At 44.9% G+C, this 22,331-nt stretch overlaps 1 protein-coding gene across 2 annotated transcripts in view; it reads right to left on the bottom strand.

Moving 5' to 3' along the window:
- The window catches only part of LOC141110695 (tetraspanin-4-like), a 172,477-nt gene that overhangs the window by 68,127 nt on the left and 82,019 nt on the right, over positions 1 to 22,331 (bottom strand). The gene's annotated exons all lie outside the window — the stretch shown is intronic.

The following is a 22,331-nucleotide window of genomic DNA, read 5'->3' as shown; positions in this document are numbered from 1 at the left end:
TACTTTGATGGGGTGGTGGCCTGGATTACAAAGCAAGTTGGCCCTTCTATGTGTTGAACTTTTACAGGGGCATAACCCAGCTCAGAAGAGGCCCCCATGTTTGTTTTACGCACCGTTGTGCGCTTTGATTGTTCTTTTTCTTATACAGATCTGCTCCGGAACCCTAAAGCCAAGTCACCATGCAGGTGAAGACACAGCTTTTTTTCTCTTCTTCAAGATACTCTCTCATCTACTGTCCTCCTTCAGATGTGGCGCAGCAGCTCCCCTATCTCCTGTATGTGGGCGTGGGAGGAGCAAGCAGTGGTTTACCTATTACACTCTTTTTTTGTTCATTCCAAGATGACAACAGTAACTGTGATCTCATGGAACGTTAGAGGGTTACATGACCCCCTAAAAAGGACAATGGTATCATCGTTACTTCGGAAACGTCTCCCGGCTATCTGTGCCTTGCAGGAAACTCACCTTACCAAGGACTCGTTGTCTTGTATTGGTTTTCGTTGGGTGGGCAAGGCATACCATTCCACCCATACCTCATACTCTCGTGGTGTGAGCGTATTGGTACATAGTTCCATAGAATACGAGGAGCTAGGCTCCGAAATTGATGAGGAAGGGAGATATGTCTTTCTTTTGAGTAGATTGTCTACTCCTAAATGTATATTAGCCTTTCTTTATGTGCCTCCTCCGTATAACAACCAAGTGGTGAGAGCCCTTCTGGCATACCAAGTTGCACATCCTGAGGTTCCCCTGTATGCCTTCGGGGATTTTAACCGCTTGGCATCCGCGCTATAGCCGAATGACGGCTACAGCGCGGACCTACATTCCCGGGAGGACGTCATATGACGTCCTCCCCTGTGCACGCTCCCTGCGCGCGCCCTGCAGGGCGCGCGCCGGGCGCGTTGTGATCACCGAGTCACTGAGACTCGGCTGATCACCGATCTGTGTAAGGGGCCGGTCCCGGCCCCTTACCATGTGATCAGCTGTCAGCCAATGACAGCTGATCACATGATGTAAACAAAAGATCGGTAATCGGTTTTTTTTTTTACTCACGCTGACAGCGCGAGTAGAAAAAAAAGCCGATCACCGGATCGGATGTGAGGGACATCGGTCCCCAAGTGGAAGAGGCACATCTGCCTCATCAGTGCCCAATAAAAGTGCCACCTAATAGTGCCCACAGTGCCACCTAATAGTGCCCACAGTGCCACCTAACAGTGCCCACAGTGCCACCTAACAGTGCCCACAAGTACCACCTATCAGTGCCCACAAGTACCACCTATCAGTGCCCACAAGTACCACCTATCAATGCCCACCTGTAGTGCCAATCAGTGCCACCTGCCAGTGCTGCCCATCACTGCCACCCATCAGTGCCCATCACTGCCACCCATCAGTGCCCATTACTGCCGCCTATCAGTGCCCATCACTGCCGCCTCATCAGCGTACATCAATGAAGGAGAAAAATTACCCGTTTAAAATTTTTTAAAACAAAATATAAAAAAATAAACTTTTTTTTTAAAAAAAATTCAGTTTTTTACATTTTTTTAATAAAAAGTAAAAACCGCAGAGGTGATCAAATACCACCAAAAGAAAGCTCTATTTGTGGTGAAAAAATGATAAAAATTTCATTTGGGTACAGTGTTGTATGACCGCGCAATTGTCATTCAAAGTGCGTCAGCGCCGAAAGCTGAAAATTGGTCTGGATAGGAGGGGGGTTTAAGTGCCCGGTAAGCAAGTGGTTAATAACTACACTGATCCATTATTGGACAAACATCCACCAGTAGTGGGTGGGCGGGGAGGGAACCGCACAGCCCTCAGTAAGTTTATGGAGGAGGTGGGGTGGAAAGACCCTTGGAGAGCAGGGAATCCGGGGGTGCGCCAATTCTCTTGCTTCTCCAAGAGCCACTTATCTCTATCAAGTATAGACCTTTGTTTATGTTCGGGAGTAGCAGATCGCTACATCTCAGAAGTGACATATGCTATTAGAAGTGTATCTGATCATTCTCCGTTGATTGTGACCCTAGAGGTGCGTCCTCTTTCCACGATGGCAAAGGCTCCGTGGAAGATGAATGCATTTTGGTTGAATCTCTTCCCTTCCCATGAGCAAATAGAATCCCATATTACAGAATATTGGCGTATTCATGCCAGCGATGCAGCGTCTGCTTTGTCCTGGGAGGCCTTTAAGGCAGTCCTTCGAAACCTTTTCATCGCAGAAATTCAAGCAGTTAAAAGTAAAACACAGGCTCAGAGGGAGGGAATAGAGCGTATGGCAGAAGAACTAGAGGGACAGTTTATCACTGATCCAACCCAAACTAGTAAGGAAGCGTGGCTTTCGGCACAAGATTCGCTATATAAGGTCACGTCATCCACAGCGGAGAGAAAGATTTTTTTAAAAAACAGCGTATTATGAGGAGGGGGAGCACACTGGTCGCCTGCTAGCAACTATTGCCCACTCTCATCAGACCTCTCCATCGATTGGAGCAGTACGCTCACACGGGGGAGGACTAACCAATGTTCCCAGACCAGATCTTGGCAGAATTGGTGCGATTTTACTCCTCGCTGTACCAATCTAAGCAAACATACTCATTGGAATCGCTCACTGAGTACTTAGATGAAATCCAATTGCCCAGCCTATCTGCGGCTTCTCGGATTGAGCTGGATGACCCCTTAACTATTGATGAATTGCAGATGGCGACTAGTTTGTTCCCCAACTCTAAGGCTCCGGGAGACGACGGCAGGGTTGCCACCTTTTCTTCGAGCCAAACCCGAACACTTCAGCGGGGCTTGGCATTTTTTTTGTAGCATACACAATGAGATTGTAAAATACCTGGGACACCTCTGTGTGCCCTAGGGGAGTAGTAATGTGGCACGCGCAGCGGTGAACAGTGGGTGTAGCAAATTGCATATAGTGCAGGTGTGTAATGTGCAATATAGTGTATTTAGTGCAGGCGTGTGTAATGTACAATATAGTGTGTATATAGTGCAGGCGCCTGTAATGTACAATATAGTGTGTATATAGTGCAGGCGTCTGTAATGTACAATATAGTGTGTATATAGTGCAGGCGTGTGTAATGTACAATATAGTGTGTATATAGTGCAGGCGTGTGTAATGTACAATATAGTGTATATATAGTGCAGGCGTGTGTAATGTACAATATAGTGTATATAGTGCAGGTGTGTAATGTACAATATAGTGTGTATATAGTGCAGGCGTGTGTAATGTACAATATAGTGTGTATATAGTGCAGGCGTGTGTAATGTGCAATATAGTGTATATAGTGCAGGTGTGTAATGTACAATATAGTGTGTATATAGTGCAGAGTGTGTAATGTACAATATAGTGTGTATATAGTGCAGGCGTGTGTAATGTGCAATATAGTGTATATAGTGCAGGTGTGTAATGTACAATATAGTGTGTATATAGTGCAGGTGTGTAATGTACAATATAGTGTGTATATAGTGCAGGCGTGTGTAATGTGCAATATAGTGTATATAGTGCAGAGTGTGTAATGTACAATATAGTGTATTTAGTGCAGGCGTGTGTAATGTACAATATAGTGTATATAGTGCAGGCGTGTGTAATGTACAATATAGTGTAGGTGTGTGTAAAGTACAATATAGTGTATATAGTGCAGGCGTGTGTAATGTACAATATAGTGTATATGTAGTGTGTAATGTTTGGTGGGGAGCCTCCCAGTGTAATTTTGGGGGGTGGGGGAGGTCTCCTGGTGTAGTATGGGGGGACAGGGGAGAGGAGGAGGGGGGCTGACAGAGAGGAAGAGGGGGGCTGACAGAGAGGAAGAGGGGGGCTGACAGAGGGGAAGGGGGGGCTGACAGAGAGGAAGAGGGGGGCTGACAGAGGGGAAGGGGGGGCTGACAGAGGGGAAGGGGGGCTGACAGAGAGGAAGAGGGGGCTCACAGAGAGGAAGAGGGGGCTGACAGAGAGGAAGAGGGGGCTGACAGAGAGGAGGGGGGGCTGACAGAGAGGAGGGGGGGCTGACAGAGAGGAGGGGGGGCTGACAGATAGGAGAGGGGGGCTGACAGAGAGGAGAGGAGGCTGACAGAGAGGAGGGGGGCTGACAGAGAGGAGGGGGGGCTGACAGAGAGGAGAGGGGGGCTGACAGAGAGGAGAGGGGGGCTGACAGAGAGGAGATGGGGGCTGACAGAGAGGAGATGGGGGCTGACAGAGAGGAGGGGGGCTGACAGAGAGGAGGGGGGCTGACAGAGAGGAGGGGGGGCTGACAGAGAGGAGGGGGGCTGACAGAGAGGAGAGGGGGGGCTGACAGAGAGGAGAGGGGGGGCTGACAGGGAGGAGGGGGGCTGACAGAGAGGAGAGGGGGGCTGACAGATAGGAGAGGGGGGCTGACAGAGAGGAGATGGGGGCTGACAGATAGGAGAGGGGGGGCTGACAGAGAGGAGATGGGGGCTGACAGAGAGGAGGGGGGCTGACAGAGAGGAGAGGGGGGGCTGACAGAGAGGAGATGGGGGCTGACAGAGAGGAGGGGGGGCTGACAGAGAGGAGGGGGGGCTGACAGAGAGGAGGGGGGCTGACAGAGAGGAGGGGGGGCTGACAGAGAGGAGGGGGGGCTGACAGAGAGGAGGGGGGGCTGACAGAGAGGAGGGGGGCTGACAGAGAGGAGGGGGGGCTGACAGAGGAGAGGGGGGGCTGACAGAGAGGAGAGGGGGGCTGACAGAGAGGAGAGGGGGGGCTGACAGAGAGGAGAGGGGGGGCTGACAGAGAGGAGAGGGGCTGACAGAGAGGAGAGGGGCTGACAGAGAGGAGAGGGGGGCTGACAGAGAAGAGAGGGGGGGCTGACAAATAGAAGAGGGGGGCTGACAGATAGGAGAGGGGGGCTGACAGAGAGGAGATGGGGGGCTGACAGAGAGGAGATGGGGGCTGACAGAGAGGAGATGGGGGCTGACAGAGAGGAGGGGGGGCTGACAGAGAGGAGATGGGGGCTGACAGAGAGGAGTGGGGCTGACAGAGAGGAGGGGGGCTGACAGAGAGGAGGGGGGCTGACAGAGAGGAGGGGGCTGACAGAGAGGAGGGGTGGGCTGACAGAGAGGAGGGGGCTGCCGTTGCGATCATACCTTTGGGTTCCCGCATCCCGCTGTGCTGACAAGGTCTCAGGCTCCCCTGTCACCTCTCGTCTCCCACGGTCCCCAGCTGTGGTGGAGCAGGAAGAGGGCGAGGCCGAGGCTCCATGAGATGAGGACCGTGAGGTCGGTCGGAGCTCACGGCTGCTCGCCTCTTACACAGACAAGCTACACCGGCGGTCTGTGATATGGAGCAGAGAGGCACGCGCCGCACAGCCGCCCCGGCCACATAATAAATACTGAGCTATGGGGCGGAGGACGGGACACAGACAGAGGCACTGGATATTAGTTGTGCCCGGGTTTCCAGGGGACAGAAACCCGGGCACAAGTTGCCAAACCCGTACTGTCCGGGTCAATCCCGTACGGGTGGCAACCCTAGACGATGGGCTCCCCATTGAAGTTTACAAACAATATGGGGAATGTATACTTCCACACCTGCTAAAGGTATTAAATGCAGCAAAACAAAGTGGTGACCTTCCCCAGTCAATGACCAGAGCAAGTATAGTCCTGATATTAAAACCCAATAAAGACCCACTTGATCTGGGATCGTATCGACCGATCTCGCTTTTACAAACTGATGTGAAGATTCTTGCCAAGGTGTTGTCATTGCGTCTGAACAAAGTCATATCTACCATAATACATTCAGACCAGTCCGGAATTATGCCCCAGAAATCGACTGCGATAAATTTGCGCAGACTTTTTCTCAATATCCAATCCCGGTCGGATAATAGGGGAGACAGAGTCTTGCTGTCACTGGATGCCCATAAGGCGTTTGATAGCGTCGAATGGGACTATCTATGGGCAGTGATGAGGAAATTCGGAATTGGGGATGGATATATTAAATGGGTACAACTACTCTACTCTTCCCCGGTGGCAACTATTAGGGAGGGGGGATGGATTTCCACACCCTTTAATCTATACAGAGGTACGAGACAGGGTTGCCCCCTGTCTCCCTTCTTGTTTGCTTTGGCGATAGAACCTTTAGCTTCCATGATACGTAGCAACCCTTTAATACAGGGGTTTCGATATGGTGATGTTCAGGAGAAGGTTATCATGTATGCTGATGACACCATGCTGCTTCTTGGAGATACATCAGCGTCACTGTCAGAAGCAATGAAGGTTATTGGTCGGTTCGGGCAGTACTTGGGTCTAGTCATTAATTGGACCAAGTCCTCCCTACTATTGTTAGACCGTGAACCACCCTCCTCCCTAGAGAGTATGCTGGACATCCCAGTATCGACATCTCTTAAGTACTTAGGCATACAAGTCACTCCCCGCTTGTTAGATTATGCTAACTTAAACCTAACCCCTCTTATTAATTGCTGTCGTGATCGGGTTAAAGTCTGGAGCAAATTGAAACTAACACAAGTGGGCAGGATCAATCTAATAAAGATGATCCTTATGCCTCAGCTACTATATGTACTCCACAACTCCCCAATGGTCATTACCTTAAAGAAGTTCAGAATCATTAACTCGCTCTTTCGATCATTCATTTGGCTATCAAAACCGCCTAGAATCAAACTTGAGCAGCTACAGTGTCCTAAAGACGAGGGTGGCCTGGCGCTACCTAATCCTTGGGTATATTATCTAGCCGCCCAGCTGCAGCACATTGCTAGAGTTCTGCGGCCTAAACAGGAAATAGAACTAAATCTGCGAGACCCCTCGGCCCAATTACTTTGCTTCACATCCAAGTGTGAGGCCCCCATTATAGGTGTTATTGGCCTCAATAGTAACCCACAGCATTGGTGTTAGTGGTCCCAATAGTAGCCCCCAGAACTGGGGTTAGTGGCCACAGTAGTACCCCCAGATATGTGTGTTAGTGGGCACAACAATAACCCTCGGCATTGGTGTCAATAGCCACAATGATAACTCCCAGCACTGGTGTCATTGGCCACAACAGTAAACCCCAGAATTGGTGTCATTGCCTGCTGTAGTAACCCCTAACTTCCAGAAATGCTGGTCAGTGGAAGGGGAACTAAACCCCCCTGTCTTTGCTGCCTAGTCACAGTACTAATAAGACCATGAGCCCCCCCCCTTCCCAGCATTTGTGGTCCGTGGCAATGCTATTAACCCCCCCCCCCCCGCACTGTTGAGGACCACCCTTGCACTGGTGGTCAGTGGTAGTGCTCTTAAAGTGGTAGTAAACCACGTTTTTTTTTTCTTTTTGAAACTTGCAAGACAACGTTATAATGTGCTAGTATGCATTTCAGGGTATACTGCCACTTTAATCCCCTGCATTGGCAGTCAGTGGCAATGCTATTAAGCCGTCCTGCGTTGATGGACCCCCTGCATTGATGTTCAGTGGTAAGTGCTATTAAATCCCCTTGCATTGGTGGTCAGAGGCAGTGCTACTAACCCCACTCCCCCCCTGCTAAATGTATAGATAGCCACTAGAGGGAGACTATACAAATATACAGTATATATGCAATACAAGCATGGAAATATAGCACAGCAAGCATCTACAGATGTGAAAGTAACATGAAAAAAATGAATTAAAATAGTATAATAAAGATAATTCAAAATATGTGCTCACTCAAAAATGTATGGGTTTGATAAAACAAGGTGTCCAATAATCCCCCAACATATATCTGGGCATACCATGTGACCAAGAAAAGGAATCTTGGTATGACAGCATAAACCATTACCTAGAGGAACAAGAGTTCCATTTTTTTCTAAGGGTCATTTCCGGTGTAATTTCATTTTAGCGGACCTAGGATTTCAAGAGCAGCCTATTTACTGGTAATATTCACTGAAAAAGATGAATATCCCCACTCATGTTCATTTTCACATTTTCACGGTCTGCTTTTGTACTGCTGCATAATAAATGCCTACTGAAGCTTCCATTATGAAGATATTATAGCGGGAGTATGAAGCAGACATATTTATGTAAGTATTACAATGTCAGCCTGAGCTATGCTTTCTTTACACTAATGTGTCAGATGAGTCCCACCTGGAGGGGACACGCTCAGCTCTTTATAAACATTTACATTCTGGAATTCGAGGATTGATGCTAAACATTAGCCTTCTAATGTTTTCATTGGATGGCCAAGAGTAATGCTGGAAAGACACAGGTCCTGTGAATTTACAAAGCACATGCAGCCATAGAATAGGTGAGTGCGGCACATCTGTGCGAAATGAGAGATTCCAGAAGACCAAGTCTGTATCCTGAGGATGGAAGGGAGGAGGTAACCTCCAATGGCCTTCTGACCTTTTCAGAAGTGGACCTCATTATTTCAAGTTATTGAAACAGATCTGCTGGTCGGCACACAGTATGTATCCATTACCTGATTTCATCCACTAAAAAGCAGCAACTCTAGGTACCGTGAACTTTTAATGCTATCCAGACAACATGGCAAATTACTTCTACTGCAAGTTTTACATTATTCCCTGCAGCCAGATTCAGATGGCTTCTGGATAGGCTTGCAGTCTCTGTTACATGATTCTGTGCAGACTTCTTTCTTGCATATGGAGCCATAAACTGTCACTCTTTGCCATAAGGTGTCACTCTTTGCCATAAGGAGTCACTCTTTGGAATAAGGTGTCACTCTTTGGAATAAGGAGTCACTCTTCTTTGCCATAAGGAGTCTCATTCTCTGCCATAAGGTCTCATTCTCTGCCATTAGGTGTTACTTTTTGCCATAAGGTGTCACTCTTTGCCATAAGGTGTCACTCTCTGCTTCTTCCCCAGTTGTTAATTCATTTATTTTGTATCATTAAAGTAGATCTTCACTCCCCCCACCCACTTTCTCTCATTGCCCTCTTACTCCCCCTGTCTCCCTAACATAATTGAACATTTTTTAAAATACCTTTCTCGGGGGAACACTTCCGATTTGCTTTCCACAGCTCCCTGATATATCCAAGTCACACATCCCAGGAAGCTGTGGGATACTCTACTGCGCTTGCCATGAGGAGGTCCAGCTACAAAAAACAAGTAGAAGAAGATATCAGAAGAAGATGGCCGTGTGGGTCCAGATGTGTAGCGGCAGAGCAGGGGATCCCCTACAAAACACAGCTGGATCACTGGGCACACAAGTTTGTATTTTTGCAGAACTCAGCCATATAGGTGAGAGGAGGAACACAAAAATAGTGGTAGAGTGAAGTTCCTCTTCAAGAATCTATTAGATACATGACACCATACTCCAGCCCTATCATGACTGCCTCAAAGCCAATTATTTTGGTGGGAATCTCTATACAGTTGTGACATACAAGTATTCATATTTATGGTCCATCCACATCTGGTCACCGTCTTATGTCAACAAAAAGCTTAACATTGAGCATAGATATAAACTGCAATTAAATTCTCCAGATTTCACTTCGTGGTTCCTATTCTTCCTGCTCTATTGCTTCCTAAATTGAAATTATAATAGTTTTAACTTTGTTTTTTTTTTTTTTTGTGTTTTTTACACGTATCTGTTGTATACTATTTCTATAAAATCTTTGCATCCATGACACAGGACTCACAGAGCACTTTTGGGTTTGCAAAAAGAGAGGACAGAAGAAGACATTAGGCATCTGCTGTCAGACTGAAGCCAATAATGCAGCCAGCTTAAGGGATGGGGAATAGGGCGAAGGAGTCAAAGCTCTGACACTTGTGTATGTAAATTTTAGCTTGTGCTACTGAGCTAGACAAGTCATAGATTCTCAGCAATAAAGCGGCTAAGGACAGCCTGGAAAACACTGAAAAGAACACTGAGAGCACCACCTACTGGCTACATGTAAAGTGCTCAAAATATTTACAGGTATAATATTTATGTGTATGTATACACACACGCACCCATTATATATGGCTGTACGTTTGCCTATAGTAGGTAGAATAACATGTTCACCTTATAGCAGAAATAGTAAGCATCCTGTACTTATCTCCTGTTCCAATCTTCTACTGGAGCTTGGTAAAAAAGATTCAGCCTTAAGCACTATATCAACAAAGCGCTGAGGATGGGGCGTTTACTGCAATCTGGCAGTAAATAAGGGCATTGAGTACAGGCTAGGTAGGTATATACTATAAATAATAAATATTCTATAAACTAAACCTGTTACTTTGCTTTCAATAGAGACAGTACAGGTTTACTTTAAATAAGCCCCCACCAGAACCCAAATGGACCTCAGAATTGATTTCAATAGAGGTAACATTGAAATTAATGTAACTAGGTATACTGTAACAGCTACCCTTCATCTAGAGAGTTGCTTTTACAGATAAGCCGACTCCAAAAATAACTTTATTATTGATTGATGTCATTTATCAGTACAGCAAAGACAGGAAGATCGGGCAACCTTTTCCACCACTTTGAAATTAAAATATTTCATTTTCTGACATTTTGCTAGGATAACATGACAAGCAGAGCTTTGTATGTACTTTCTGTCATCGGTAGGAAACCACGTGGTCAGAGCCATGTGTGGGAATATTATCGAACCCTGATGAGTGAATGCATCCTCTTAACCTATTGCCACACATAATGATGGAGGAGGATGGTAGTGAAAACTGCAAAATGATATATTAAAACAGATACTACAGAAGTAGTATTATTCTCCTTTATATGTAGGTTAATTATAAACTCACCAACCAGCCTTCCTGGCTACTAACGTTTACTTACACAGCTTGTAAATAAGGATGAGCTCAGGCTTGGCCCAAGCTTAGGTTCAGACCAAACCCATAAGGAAGCTGTCACTCCAGCCCACTGCTGCCCAAATAACTGCAAGGGCATTCTCTGCTCCACAGCTGCATGTGCAGAGAGGCATCAAAGAGATCATTACGGACATCATAGCCCTTATTTGGCCACATGATCATATAAGGTCATTTTCATTGACCTAATATTGACTTTTGCCTTTGTCTCATTGAGGTGCATTGTCAGCCCATTCATTCTGAATAGGCTACCTAATGCAGCGGACGTTAACATATAAAAAAATGCTCAAGCTTTAAAGCAACAACCTCAGAGGTTGTGAATCTAGTCTAGGAAGTCATGATGCCCAACCTACAGGGAAGGCCTGCTCTCCTCAAAACATCTCGTGACCGCCCAACTTTCCCACAAAAATGCCCCACCAAGCCTTAAATACTCCAGAAATTCTTTGAAAATTACTGCCAGGCACGTCGCCTGGTACCTAAAGGGTGGAACCTAGTCTTAATGGAATAACTCCCTCTAACGAGCTTCTTTGCTTTTTTTTTTTGAGTGGGTCTTAACATGGCAGATTCTTGCTGTCTCTTTAGAACCTCCCCTCCCCCACAGGTTAGCATTTAATGGAGCCTACAGACAATAAAGAAAATTTGCCCAATCGGACCATTTACAGCCATAAGTTTGTAGGCACCACAGAAACCCTAGCCAAGCCTGCTTGAAGAAAAACACTGCCACCTCCCACCCCATTCACAGTGCTGCTGTCAGGGCTTGGTCTTGAACCTGGGATGTCTGCTGTGTCTGACAATGACTCCTCTCGCTGAGTTACCTGAGATGCTGGACAGTGCCCTGTCTGATCCATTGGACAACTCTGCCTTGTGCCTTGACTTCTGCTGAACCTTGAACTCTTTGCTCCTCCCACAAACTTCCTGATTTAAACCATGTCTCTGCACTTCCTGTTTGCCAGATTATTGTGCTCTCTTCAGCCAGTATCTTGCTCTTGTCTTCCTTGCTGCCGTCCACATTTTGCTACCACTCATTATCAACCCTTGGCTTGTTCCTCAACTACGATTCTGCCTGATCCCAATCTGGAACTACTCGTTACTGACCTTTGGATTGTTTGCTGACTACACTGCTATTTGATCCTTACTGGACCCCAGCTTGCTCACCTCCTGGTAGGGCGATCCTGAGGACCGCGATCTGGTACCAACACGCAGAAAAATCCATCTCCACCATCACAAGCTCTGGCGAACAGCGGTTAGTACTTAGACTTTGCACCTCAGATGAGCCCTCGTCATCTGCAAGGGTGACTGTGTACCTATCCTGCTGGTTGGTGGTGGTCCCGCTACTGCTAAAGCAACTGGTTTTTGAGCCTGACTCCTGATTGTGACAGCTGCCTCTTACATCCCCCTTGGCCACAAACACGTAAAGTGCCCAATATCAGCTACCTTGTGTCAACAACCATCTACTGTGAAAATACTTTAGGCAGCTTTTGACCTGTTCATGTTTTTAGCACATGCTACCTGCTGCACACTGTTCTCTATTATTGCCTTTGGTGTTGACTTGAAGTCAGTGGGCCTGCATGCATGTTTTGAACTGTGTGGATTTTTATTCTATGGAAAGAGGAGGGAAAATTCACAAAATTGGCAAAATTCACAACCATAGAAGGTCACATATGTATTATGCAATGGTTATATTTTTATGAGTTAGACAAATAAGCTGGCCAAACATTATACAATTTTCTTATTCAATTTCTTTTAGATTTACTTTCAACTATGTAGTGCAAGAAACCTGAAAGTGTTTAGGTTTGATCTTATAGTATATGGTTTTGGTAAATCTAAAGGAAAATTGTACAATGTATGGCCAGCCATAAAGTGTCCCTTCAACCAAAGGTGTTTTTCAGTATACAGTAAGGGAAAAAAAGTATCTGATCCCCTGCTGATTTTGTACGTTTGCCCACTGACAAAAAAATGATCAGTCTATAATTTTAATGGTAGATTTATTTTAACAGTGAGAGACAGAACAACAACAACAAAAATTCAGAAAAATGCATTTCAACCAGGTATGCATACATCTCAGGAGTAATTTTGTCCCACTCCTCTTTGCAGATTCTCTCCAAGTCATTAAGGTTTTGAGGCTGATGTTTGGTAACTTGAACCTTCAGCTCCCTCCACATATTTTCTATGGGATTAAGGTCTGGAGACTGGCTAGGCCACTCCAAGACCTTAATGTGCTTCTTCTTGTGCCTCTCCTTTGTTGCCTTGGTCGTGTGTTTTGGGTCATTGTCATGCTAGAATACCCATCCACAACCCATTTTCAATGCCCTGGCAGAGGGAAGGAGGTTCTCACCCAAGATTTGACGGTACATGGCCCCGTCCATCATCCCTTTGATGCGGTGAAGTTGTCCTGTCCCCTTAGCAGAAAAACATCCCCAAAGCAAAATGTTTCCACATCCATTTTTGACGTTGGGGATGGTGTTCTTGGGGTCATAGGCAGCATTCCTCCTCCTCCAAACATGGCAAGTTGAATTCATGCTAAAGAGCGTGATTTTAGTCTCATCTGACCACAAAACTTTCACCCAGTTCTCCTCTGAATCATTCAATGTTCATTAGCAAACATCAGACAGGCCTGTAAATGTGCTTTCTTGAGTCAGGGAACATTGCGGGCTCTGCAGGATTTCAGTCCTTCACGGCGTAGTGTGTTATGAATTGCTTTCTTGGTGACTATGGTCCCAGCTGCCTTGAGATCATTGACAAGATTCTCCCGTGTAGTTCTGAGCTGATTCCTCCCCGTTCTCATGATCATTGATACTCCACGAGGTGAGATCTTGCATAGAGCCCCACATCGAGGGGATTGACAGTTATTTTGTATTTCTTCCATTTGCAAATAATTGCACCAACTGTTGTCTCCCTCTCACCAAGCTACTAGGCGATGGTCTTGTAGCCCATTCCAGCCTTGTGTAGGTCTACAATCTTGTCCCTGACATCCTTGCACAGCTCTTTGGCCTTGGCTAGGGATGAGCCCGATGTTCGAGTCGAATGTAAGTTCGACTCGAACATCGGGTATTCGCCTGTTCGAATAGCGAGCAATTTGGGGTGTTCGCGGCAAATTCGAAAGCCGCAGAACACCCTTTAAAAGTCTATGGGAGAAATCAAAAGTGCTAATTTTAAAGGCTTATATGCATGGTATTGTCATAAAAAGTGTTTGGGGACCTGGGTCCTGCCCCAGGGGACAAGTCATTTAAAAGTACTCGCGGCTATAATGAATTGTCGGTCCCAGCAATACACATAAAAAACGGCATGGGATTCCCCCACAGTCAATTACCTTCGGGTCTGGTATAAATATTAAGGGGAATCCCGAACCAAAATTTAAAAAAAAAATTGCGTGGGGGTCCCCCCAAATTCCATACCAGGCCCTTCAGGTCTGGTATGGATAGTAAGGGGAACTCTGCACCAAAATTTAAAAAAAAATGGCATGGGGGCCCCCCTCAAAATCCGTACCAGACCCTTTTATGACAATAACTTGCATATAAGCCTTTAAAATTAGCACTTTTGATTTTTCATGTTTGTGTCCCACAGACTTTAAACGCTGTTCGTGTGTTAGAACAAATTTTTTTCCTGTTCGCATGTTCTGCTGCAAACCGAACCGGGGGGTGTTCGGCTCATCCTTAGTCTTGGCCATGGTGGAGAGATTGGAATCTGATTGATTGATTCCTTCTGTGGACAGGTGTCTTTTATACAGGTAACAAGCTGAGATTAGGAGCACTCCCTTTGAGAGCTCCTAATCTCAGCTCATTACCTATATAGAAGACACCTGGGAGCCAGAAATCTTGCTGATTAATAGGGGATCAAATATATATTTCACTATATACATTTTCACATTTATTAAAATGCAAATCAATTTATAACTTCAAAAGAAATGCGCTTTCCTGGATATTTTTGTTGTTATTCTGTCTCTCAATATTAAAATAAACCTACCATTAAAACTATAGACTGATAATTTCTTTATCAGTTGGCAAACATACAAAATCAGCAGGAGATCAAATACTTTTTTCCCTCACTGTAGAAAGGTTAAAAACTTTGTCAGGTTTTTATTGCTATGCCTCCACTGGGAAAATGTGCCTTCTTTATGTGTTCTGGTGACTGTTAAAACAAAAAGAGTCCCAATCCCAAAAAATAGTAAGATAACCCGACAGAGAGTCTAACCATTTTCTATATAAAGTATGTACCATGCTTTATGGGGGATTTTTGCTTTCCTCTGGATCAACTGTAGGTATCATATTAGATATATGGAAGTTTTTTATTTATTTATTCTATTTTTTTTTTTTTCTATTGGTTGAACTTGATGGACAATGAGTTTTTTTCAACCTGGCTATGTAACTATCCAAAACTATGGCTGTGGATACACTTTAACTGTCGAAAGCCATATATTTGTATTGCATTTTGGGAATCATTATTGTAATTCTACCTTAAAAAAACTTTTCCTACTCTCCTTAGTAAACACCACAAAGAAATGTACAATTATCACCAGTCAGCTATCAGTATTTTAATGATGAACTTTTAGTGATGACCAGCAGCCTCTTATCTAAAGCGCTCCAGTGGTCATGGGCACACTGACATCAAGTACAATGCAGGTCCAATAGCCCTGTTTTGTAAGTCACAAAGACAAAGTCAGGGAACTGGCCACAAGCTACAGCAATCAGGGTGAGGAGGACAGTACCGGCTGATGGGGTAGCAAGGGCTTAGGGAAAAGACCTTGTTACTGGTACAATAGACATGAAAAAGAATTTAGCCCATGCAGTACAGGAAGAGCCTTGGAGTTCAACTTTAATCACTTCAGCCCTGGAAGGATTTACCCCCTTCCTGACCAAGCCCTTTTTTTGCGATACGGCACTGCTTTCTTTTGGTGGTATTTGATCACCTCTGCGGTTTTTATTTTTTGTGCTATAAACAAAAAAAGAGTGACAATTTTGACAAAAACACATTATTTTTTACTTTTTGCTGTAATAAATATCCCCCAAAAATATATAAAAAACTAATTTCTTCCACAGTTTAGGCCAATATGTATTCTTCTACATATGTTTGGTTAAAAAAAACGCAATAAGCGCATATTGATTGGTTTGCGCAAAAATTATCTTGTCTACAAAATAGGGGATAGTTTTATGGCAATTTTATTAATAATAATTTTTTTAGTAATGGCAGCGATCTGCAATTTTTATTGAGACTGCGACATTGCGGCAGACAGATCGGACACTTTTGACACTATTTTGGGACCTTCGGCATTTATACAGTGATCAGTCCTATAAAAATGCACTGATTACTGTGTAAATATCACTGGCAGGGAAGGGGTTAAACACTAGGGGGCGATCAAGGGGTTAACTGTGTTCCCTGGGTGTGTTCTAACTGTAGGGGGGATAGGACATGACAGAGATCACTGCTCCCGATCACTGGGAGCAGTAGATCCCTGTCATGTTGCTAGGCAGAACAGGCAAATGCTTTGGTTAGATAGACATCTCCCCATTCTGCCTCACCGCGCCACCGGCAGACATCGAGTCTGCGGGACCCGTGGGCATGTGTGCGCACCCGCTAGCCGCGGATGAGGCAGCGACTTACGGGTACATTTCTTTGCACACCCTTGCCACTTTGCCAACATATATTGGTGTGAGCCGGTCACCAAGTGGTTAAGGAGCCATAAATAACCAGTGACAATCTTTGTAATCTAGCAAAAGTGGAAACTGAAGTGCTGCACCACTGCTGAGAGGCCCAGTCACAACTTTATTCCAATAAAAGTAAATCCACAAAGTATCCAACCTCTTTCAAGGGTCCTAAAATGCCCCCTTCATCAGGGCTTGATTTAATACAATGTTAATAGACTAGAAGTAAACTGTACATTTATTGGTATTTCTTCCAGTGTGATTATGAGCACAGGCCCTGTCAGTAGCTGGTGTGGCATTTCAATTTCCATTTTTTGTTACTTTACTCTACAAGCCAAGGAGACCATGGAGATCCTCTAAGGCAGTGGTTCTCAACCTGGGGGTCGGGACCCCCTCGGGGGTCGAATGACAATTTGCCAGGGGTCACCAAGTCCTGGGCTGTTCCTGAAGCCTGCACCGCTCTCCCAGCCTTTTCATGGCTGCCCAGCTGGGCTGTTCCTGGAGCCCACGGCCGCCTCTTTGCAGGCGCCAATTCAGTTCACAGCATGGCTGGGGGGGCAGAGACTAGAGGTCAGCTGACTGGTGAGGAATGTGAAGTGGGAGGGGCTGGAGGAGACCCCATCTCCTGATTTCAGCATAGGTGTCACTGCTGTGAGACACCACAGAGCTGAAGTCACAGTGAGTAACACTACCTGAGTTGCCATTAAAAGTCCCTACTACAGTTCTCAGATCAGCAGATGACCTTGATTAAGATCACCTAAATTGGCTGATCAGAACCCCCCCCAGCACTGTCATTCATCCCACCAGCGCTGCCACTCATCCCAACTACCCACCAGCACTGCCACTCATCCCACCAGCACTGCCACTCATCCCACCAGCACTGCCACTCATCCCACCTAACCGCCAGCACTGCCACTCATCCCAACTACCCACCAGCACTGCCAGTCATCCCAACTACCCGACAGCACTGCCACTCATCCCGCCAGCACTGCCACTCATCCCAACTACCCGACAGCACTGCCACTCATCCCGCCAGCACTGCCACTCATCTCAACTTACCGCCAGCACTGCCACTCATCCCAACTATCCGCCAGCACTGCCACTCATCCCAACTATAAGCCAGCACTGACACTCATCCCATTCCCCCCCCCCCAAAGAGTAGGAGAATATAAAAAAAATAGAGAATACATGGAAGGGAAAGGAAAACAGGGGGAGGAACAAAGAAAAAGGGAGAGAAAGAATAAGATAAAGAACAAGAAGGACGGCTACAGAGAGGGATGGGGGAAAAAAACAAGAAATTAGGATAGAGAGGGATAAAAGGGAAAGAAAGGAGAACAAAGGGAGTGATACATTCTAAAATGTACCATAAGGGGTTTTAACACTGTACGAGTGGAAGGGACTCGGGGAATGCTAAATTTCCGTGAGTTAGGGGGCGCAAATTTCTTGTCTTTCTTTGGGTGCTGAAAACCCACGCTACGAAAATGTTACTTTTAGGGGTCCCCACAACTTGGGAAATTTTATCAAGGGGTCACGGCACTAGAAAGGTTGAGAACCACTGCTCTAAGGCAAGGATCTCCAAACTATAGCCCTCCAGCTGTTGCGGAACTACACGTCCCATAAAGCATTGTAAGACTGTGACATTCACAGACATGACTAGGCACGATGGGAATTGTAGTTCCTGAACAACTGGAGGGCCGTAGTTTGGGGACCCCTGCTCTAGGGTGTAGAAGCCGCCTGCCAGGGAACCAAATTATTTACATCAACATCAATACTTTAAAACAGCAATACCAATAAGAAAAACGTATGGGTCCAACACTGTTTTTCCACTTTTCATCAACTAGTCTTTATAATCTGACTGTTTTCCTACAATTTTATGTTAATAAGGATTAAAATGCTGCAGGAGATTTTTCCATTGATAGGGTGAGATAATCCCATGTGAGATTTAGCCGGTGCAATATTTCTATGAAGAACATGAAAATGGTACACAGCAAATACAAGCTTTGTGAATTGACCCAAATTGATCAAAAGTTCCCCCCATGAAAACCATCGGTCAGGGGTGTCTGGTACTACTTATAGATACAGTGGGGATGGAAAGTATTCAAACCTCCTTAAATTTTTCACTCTTTGTTATATTGCAGCCATTTGCTAAAATCTTTTAAGTTTATTTTTTTCCTCATTAATGTACACACAGCACCCCATATTGACAGAAAAACACAGAATTGTTGACATTTTTGCAGATTTATTAAAAAAGAAAAACTGAAATATCACATGGTCCTAAGTATTCAGACCCTTTGCTCAGTATTTAGTAGAAGCACCCTTTTGATCTAATACAGCCATGAGTCTTTCGGAAAGATGCAACAAATTTTTCACTGCAATATAACAAAGAGTGAAAAATTGAAGGGGGTCTGAATACTTTCTGTCCCCACTGTATGTGATCATCACTCAATATGGCAGTTTTTCCCTGTCATGTTATGCCTATGGGTAACCATAAACTAGTGGAAAGTCGTAATAAAGAAAAAGAAAAAAAGAAAAGCAAGAAAAAGAGAAAAGTCGATGGGGTAAGTAAGTATGAAATAAATAAAATGATGCGATAAAGAGACGAGACACTATGAGATACAACTGAGAAATGAGAACTATTCTGGTATGAGGAATTCAGTGTCTACCACATCCAGCAGTTACTAGGAGACAGGGTGACCGATGACCCCCAGCTACTGGCTTCCTCTGGGTGTCAGTGACTCCGCTGTACTGGAATAAACATCTGCCCTGACCTTTCACTGACTGGAGTTTTATTACAGCAAGGTTTGAAGACAATCAATTACTCTATAGTGTGGTGTCTGAGGCTTCACCAGCCTAGCAAAGATTATTGAGTTTGCAGTCCAATGCTTCACAAGGCTGTACATGATACAATTTGCTGGCAGTAAGCTCACTTTATAATTATCTATTAAGATTAGGCAGAAAACCTACTAAAGTCTAGTGTTTGTTTTGCCTTAGAAAATGCAATTTGACTGAAGTTTTCATTCTTCTGTCATTTTTCATTGATCAATCATTGATCATCATCAATCAAAATGTATATCAGTCACTAAGATCCTGTATCTATGCAGTACTTTACAAAATCCATAAAACTATTCACTACACCGGAGTTGCACATTCATAAGCTCCAAGCAGCTCTAAGTACTATGTGTCCAACCTGCTGTGAGGGCCACATGCAGCCCTTTGACTTGTTGCGCAGCCCTTGGGGCCCCAGAAGTCTATTGTGGGTGCGGGTGCATCAATTTGTAAAAGGGTAATAGCAATGATATCTACATGTTTTCATTTTTCTGGCTCAAATGTGCCCAGTCGCTAAGTGATAGAGCTGCACGATTAATCATTTAGAATCGTTATCATGATTTTTTTCCCCGTTGCATAGTTACATAGTTAGTAAGGTAGAATAAAGACACCAGTCCATCCAGTTCAAACTGAGAAACCCGTTGTGATCTTGCAAAAGTATTTCCTGATTCTTCCTATGCAGAGAATTCTCTCTGCTCTGCTAAAGCCGACAACAGTCAAAAAGGAAAGAAAAAAACAGTCTGCCAAGAATCACAACATTCTTTAGCAGTGGAACTTAAGTATAAACATTGTAACAATTTGTCCTATAGATCAAAGGAATGGTGTGTAAATGAGGAAAGTTTAACCACTTGAACACTAAACCTTTTTCTGACATTTGTTGGTTTCAAGTTAAAATAATTTTTTATTTTTTTTGCTAGAAAATTACTTAGAACCCCCAAACGTTATATATATTATTTTTAGTTGAGACCCTAGAGAATAAAATGGTTGTTGCAATACTTTATGTCACACTGTATTTGCTCAGCATTCGTTCAAATGCAATTTTTTGGGAAAAAATTACACTTTAATGAATTAAAAAAACTAACCAGTAAAGTTAGACCAATTTTTTTTGTATAACGTGAAAGATTTACACCGCGAGAATAGTGAGATAATTGTGATCTTTTTATTCTAAAAAAAACGTGATTCTCATTTTGACCAGAATCGTGCAGCTCTACTAAGTGACTTCTGCATTATGTCTCCAGTCTGCAACTAAATCTTTGACCATCTTTTCCTCTAGGATGTCTAAAATCTCTGACCATCTTTTCCTCTAGTATAATCTAAAATCTCTGACCATCTTTTCCTCTAGTATAATCTAAAATCTCTGACCATCTTTTCCACTAGCGTGTCTGCAGTTTCTGACCATCTCTTTCTTTAATATGTCTACAGTCTCTGACCAGCATTTCTTCTAGTTAGTATCTCTACAGTGTTTGACCATTTCTTCCTCTAGTATTACTGAATGTATTCTCTCTTGAGAAGAGGAGATTAAGGGGGGATGTGATCAACATGTATAAATACATAAGTGGTCCATATATTGAACTTGGTGTTAGGGTTGCCACCTTTTCTTCAAGCCAAACCCGAACACTAATGCCGCGTACACACGACCGGACTTTACGGCAGACTTTGCCCGGCGGACTTCACGACGGACTTTCTGAATGAACGGACTTGCCTACACACAATCCACCAAAGTCCGTCGAATTCGTACGTGATGCCGTACGACCGGACTAAAACAAGGAAGTTCATAGCCAGTAGCCAATAGCTGCCCTAGCGTGGCTTTTTGTCCATCGAACTAGCATACAGACGAACGGACTTTTCGACCGGACTCGAGTTCGACGGATTGATTTAAAACATGTTTCAAATCTAAGTCCGTCCAACTTTTGAGAAAATAAAGTCCGCTGGAGCCCACACACGATCGAATTGTCTGACGAAATCCCGTCCGCCAGGCAAAGTCTGCCGTAAAGTCCGCTCGTGTGTACGCGGCATAAGGCTGGATTCACACCTATGCATTTTTAGTGCTTTTTGCATTTTGCAGATTTGCTCTACAGTCCATCTACCATTGTTTCCTATGGAATACGTTCTGTAGTGCAAATCTGCAAAATGCAAAAAGCACTAAAAATGCCTAGGTGTGAATCCAGCCTTAAGCCCCGCTCACATAGGCTTTCTGATCAGGTCCGCCTGTCAGTTTTTCAGGCGGACCTGATCGGAGCCTCCATTCACCTCTATGGAGCGGCGGATGTTAGCGGTGACCCGATTTTCCATCAGTCTGGTGGATCGGATGGGATCGGATAAAAATGGAGAATAGGGCTCTGACAGGTCCATCTCTGCACAGTGAGCAGAGACGGACCTGTAATCTGCCTGCTCAGCGGAGATCAGCAGATCGATCCCCCGCTGAGCAAAGCGGAGTCCGTCGGCAGGATCGCCCGTGTGAAAGAGCCCACTAGCCTATGGCACTGCGCCTGCTTAACTCAACCCATTTGATTGGATGGGGCTGTGCAGCAACTGTGTGCAATGCACATGGCTACAGCACAGTGGCATGGGATTTTAGGGGTTAAAAACAGGTGGTGAGGAGGAAACATAACGCTTCTTCACCACCTGTCAAATACTTTAAAAAATGAACCACTGTGGATTACTCTTCAGAGTGCTCTGCAACTTCGTTTACATTTGTGGTTGGGGGACAGTAAAAAAAAAATAGAGGTTGAGCTGTGTTTTTACTGCTACCCAATTGTCTTAAGCCGCAAAGGCAGCAGAGGGGGGATGTGCACCCGCAATAGCCAAAATGTTTTGCATCACAGTGTGGCAAAAATTGTTTGCACTGTTGGGTTCAGCGAGCAATAATGCCTGCTGAATGTGGCCCATCCAAGTAAATGGGGGTTTCCTGCATCTGTGTGCAATGCATTCAGTTGCGGGGTGCTGCTGCTGGGTTTAAACAGGTGGTGAGGAGTCGATATAACACCTCCTCACTGCCTGTCAAATTCCCTCTGAAGAGCAATCCAAACATGGATTGCTCTTCAGAGGGCACCACATGTGTAAACAAGCCCTGAGCCTAGGTGCACACTTATGCAATGTGGGAACCAGTGCGATTCCAGCACCGGTTCCTGCATTACATCTCTCCCGTAGGCAGTTCA

Source organism: Aquarana catesbeiana, linkage group LG10 (genome assembly GCF_042186555.1).
Source record: "Aquarana catesbeiana isolate 2022-GZ linkage group LG10, ASM4218655v1, whole genome shotgun sequence".
Lineage (NCBI taxonomy): Eukaryota > Metazoa > Chordata > Amphibia > Anura > Ranidae > Aquarana > Aquarana catesbeiana.
This window is presented reverse-complemented; position numbering and strand designations above follow the sequence as displayed.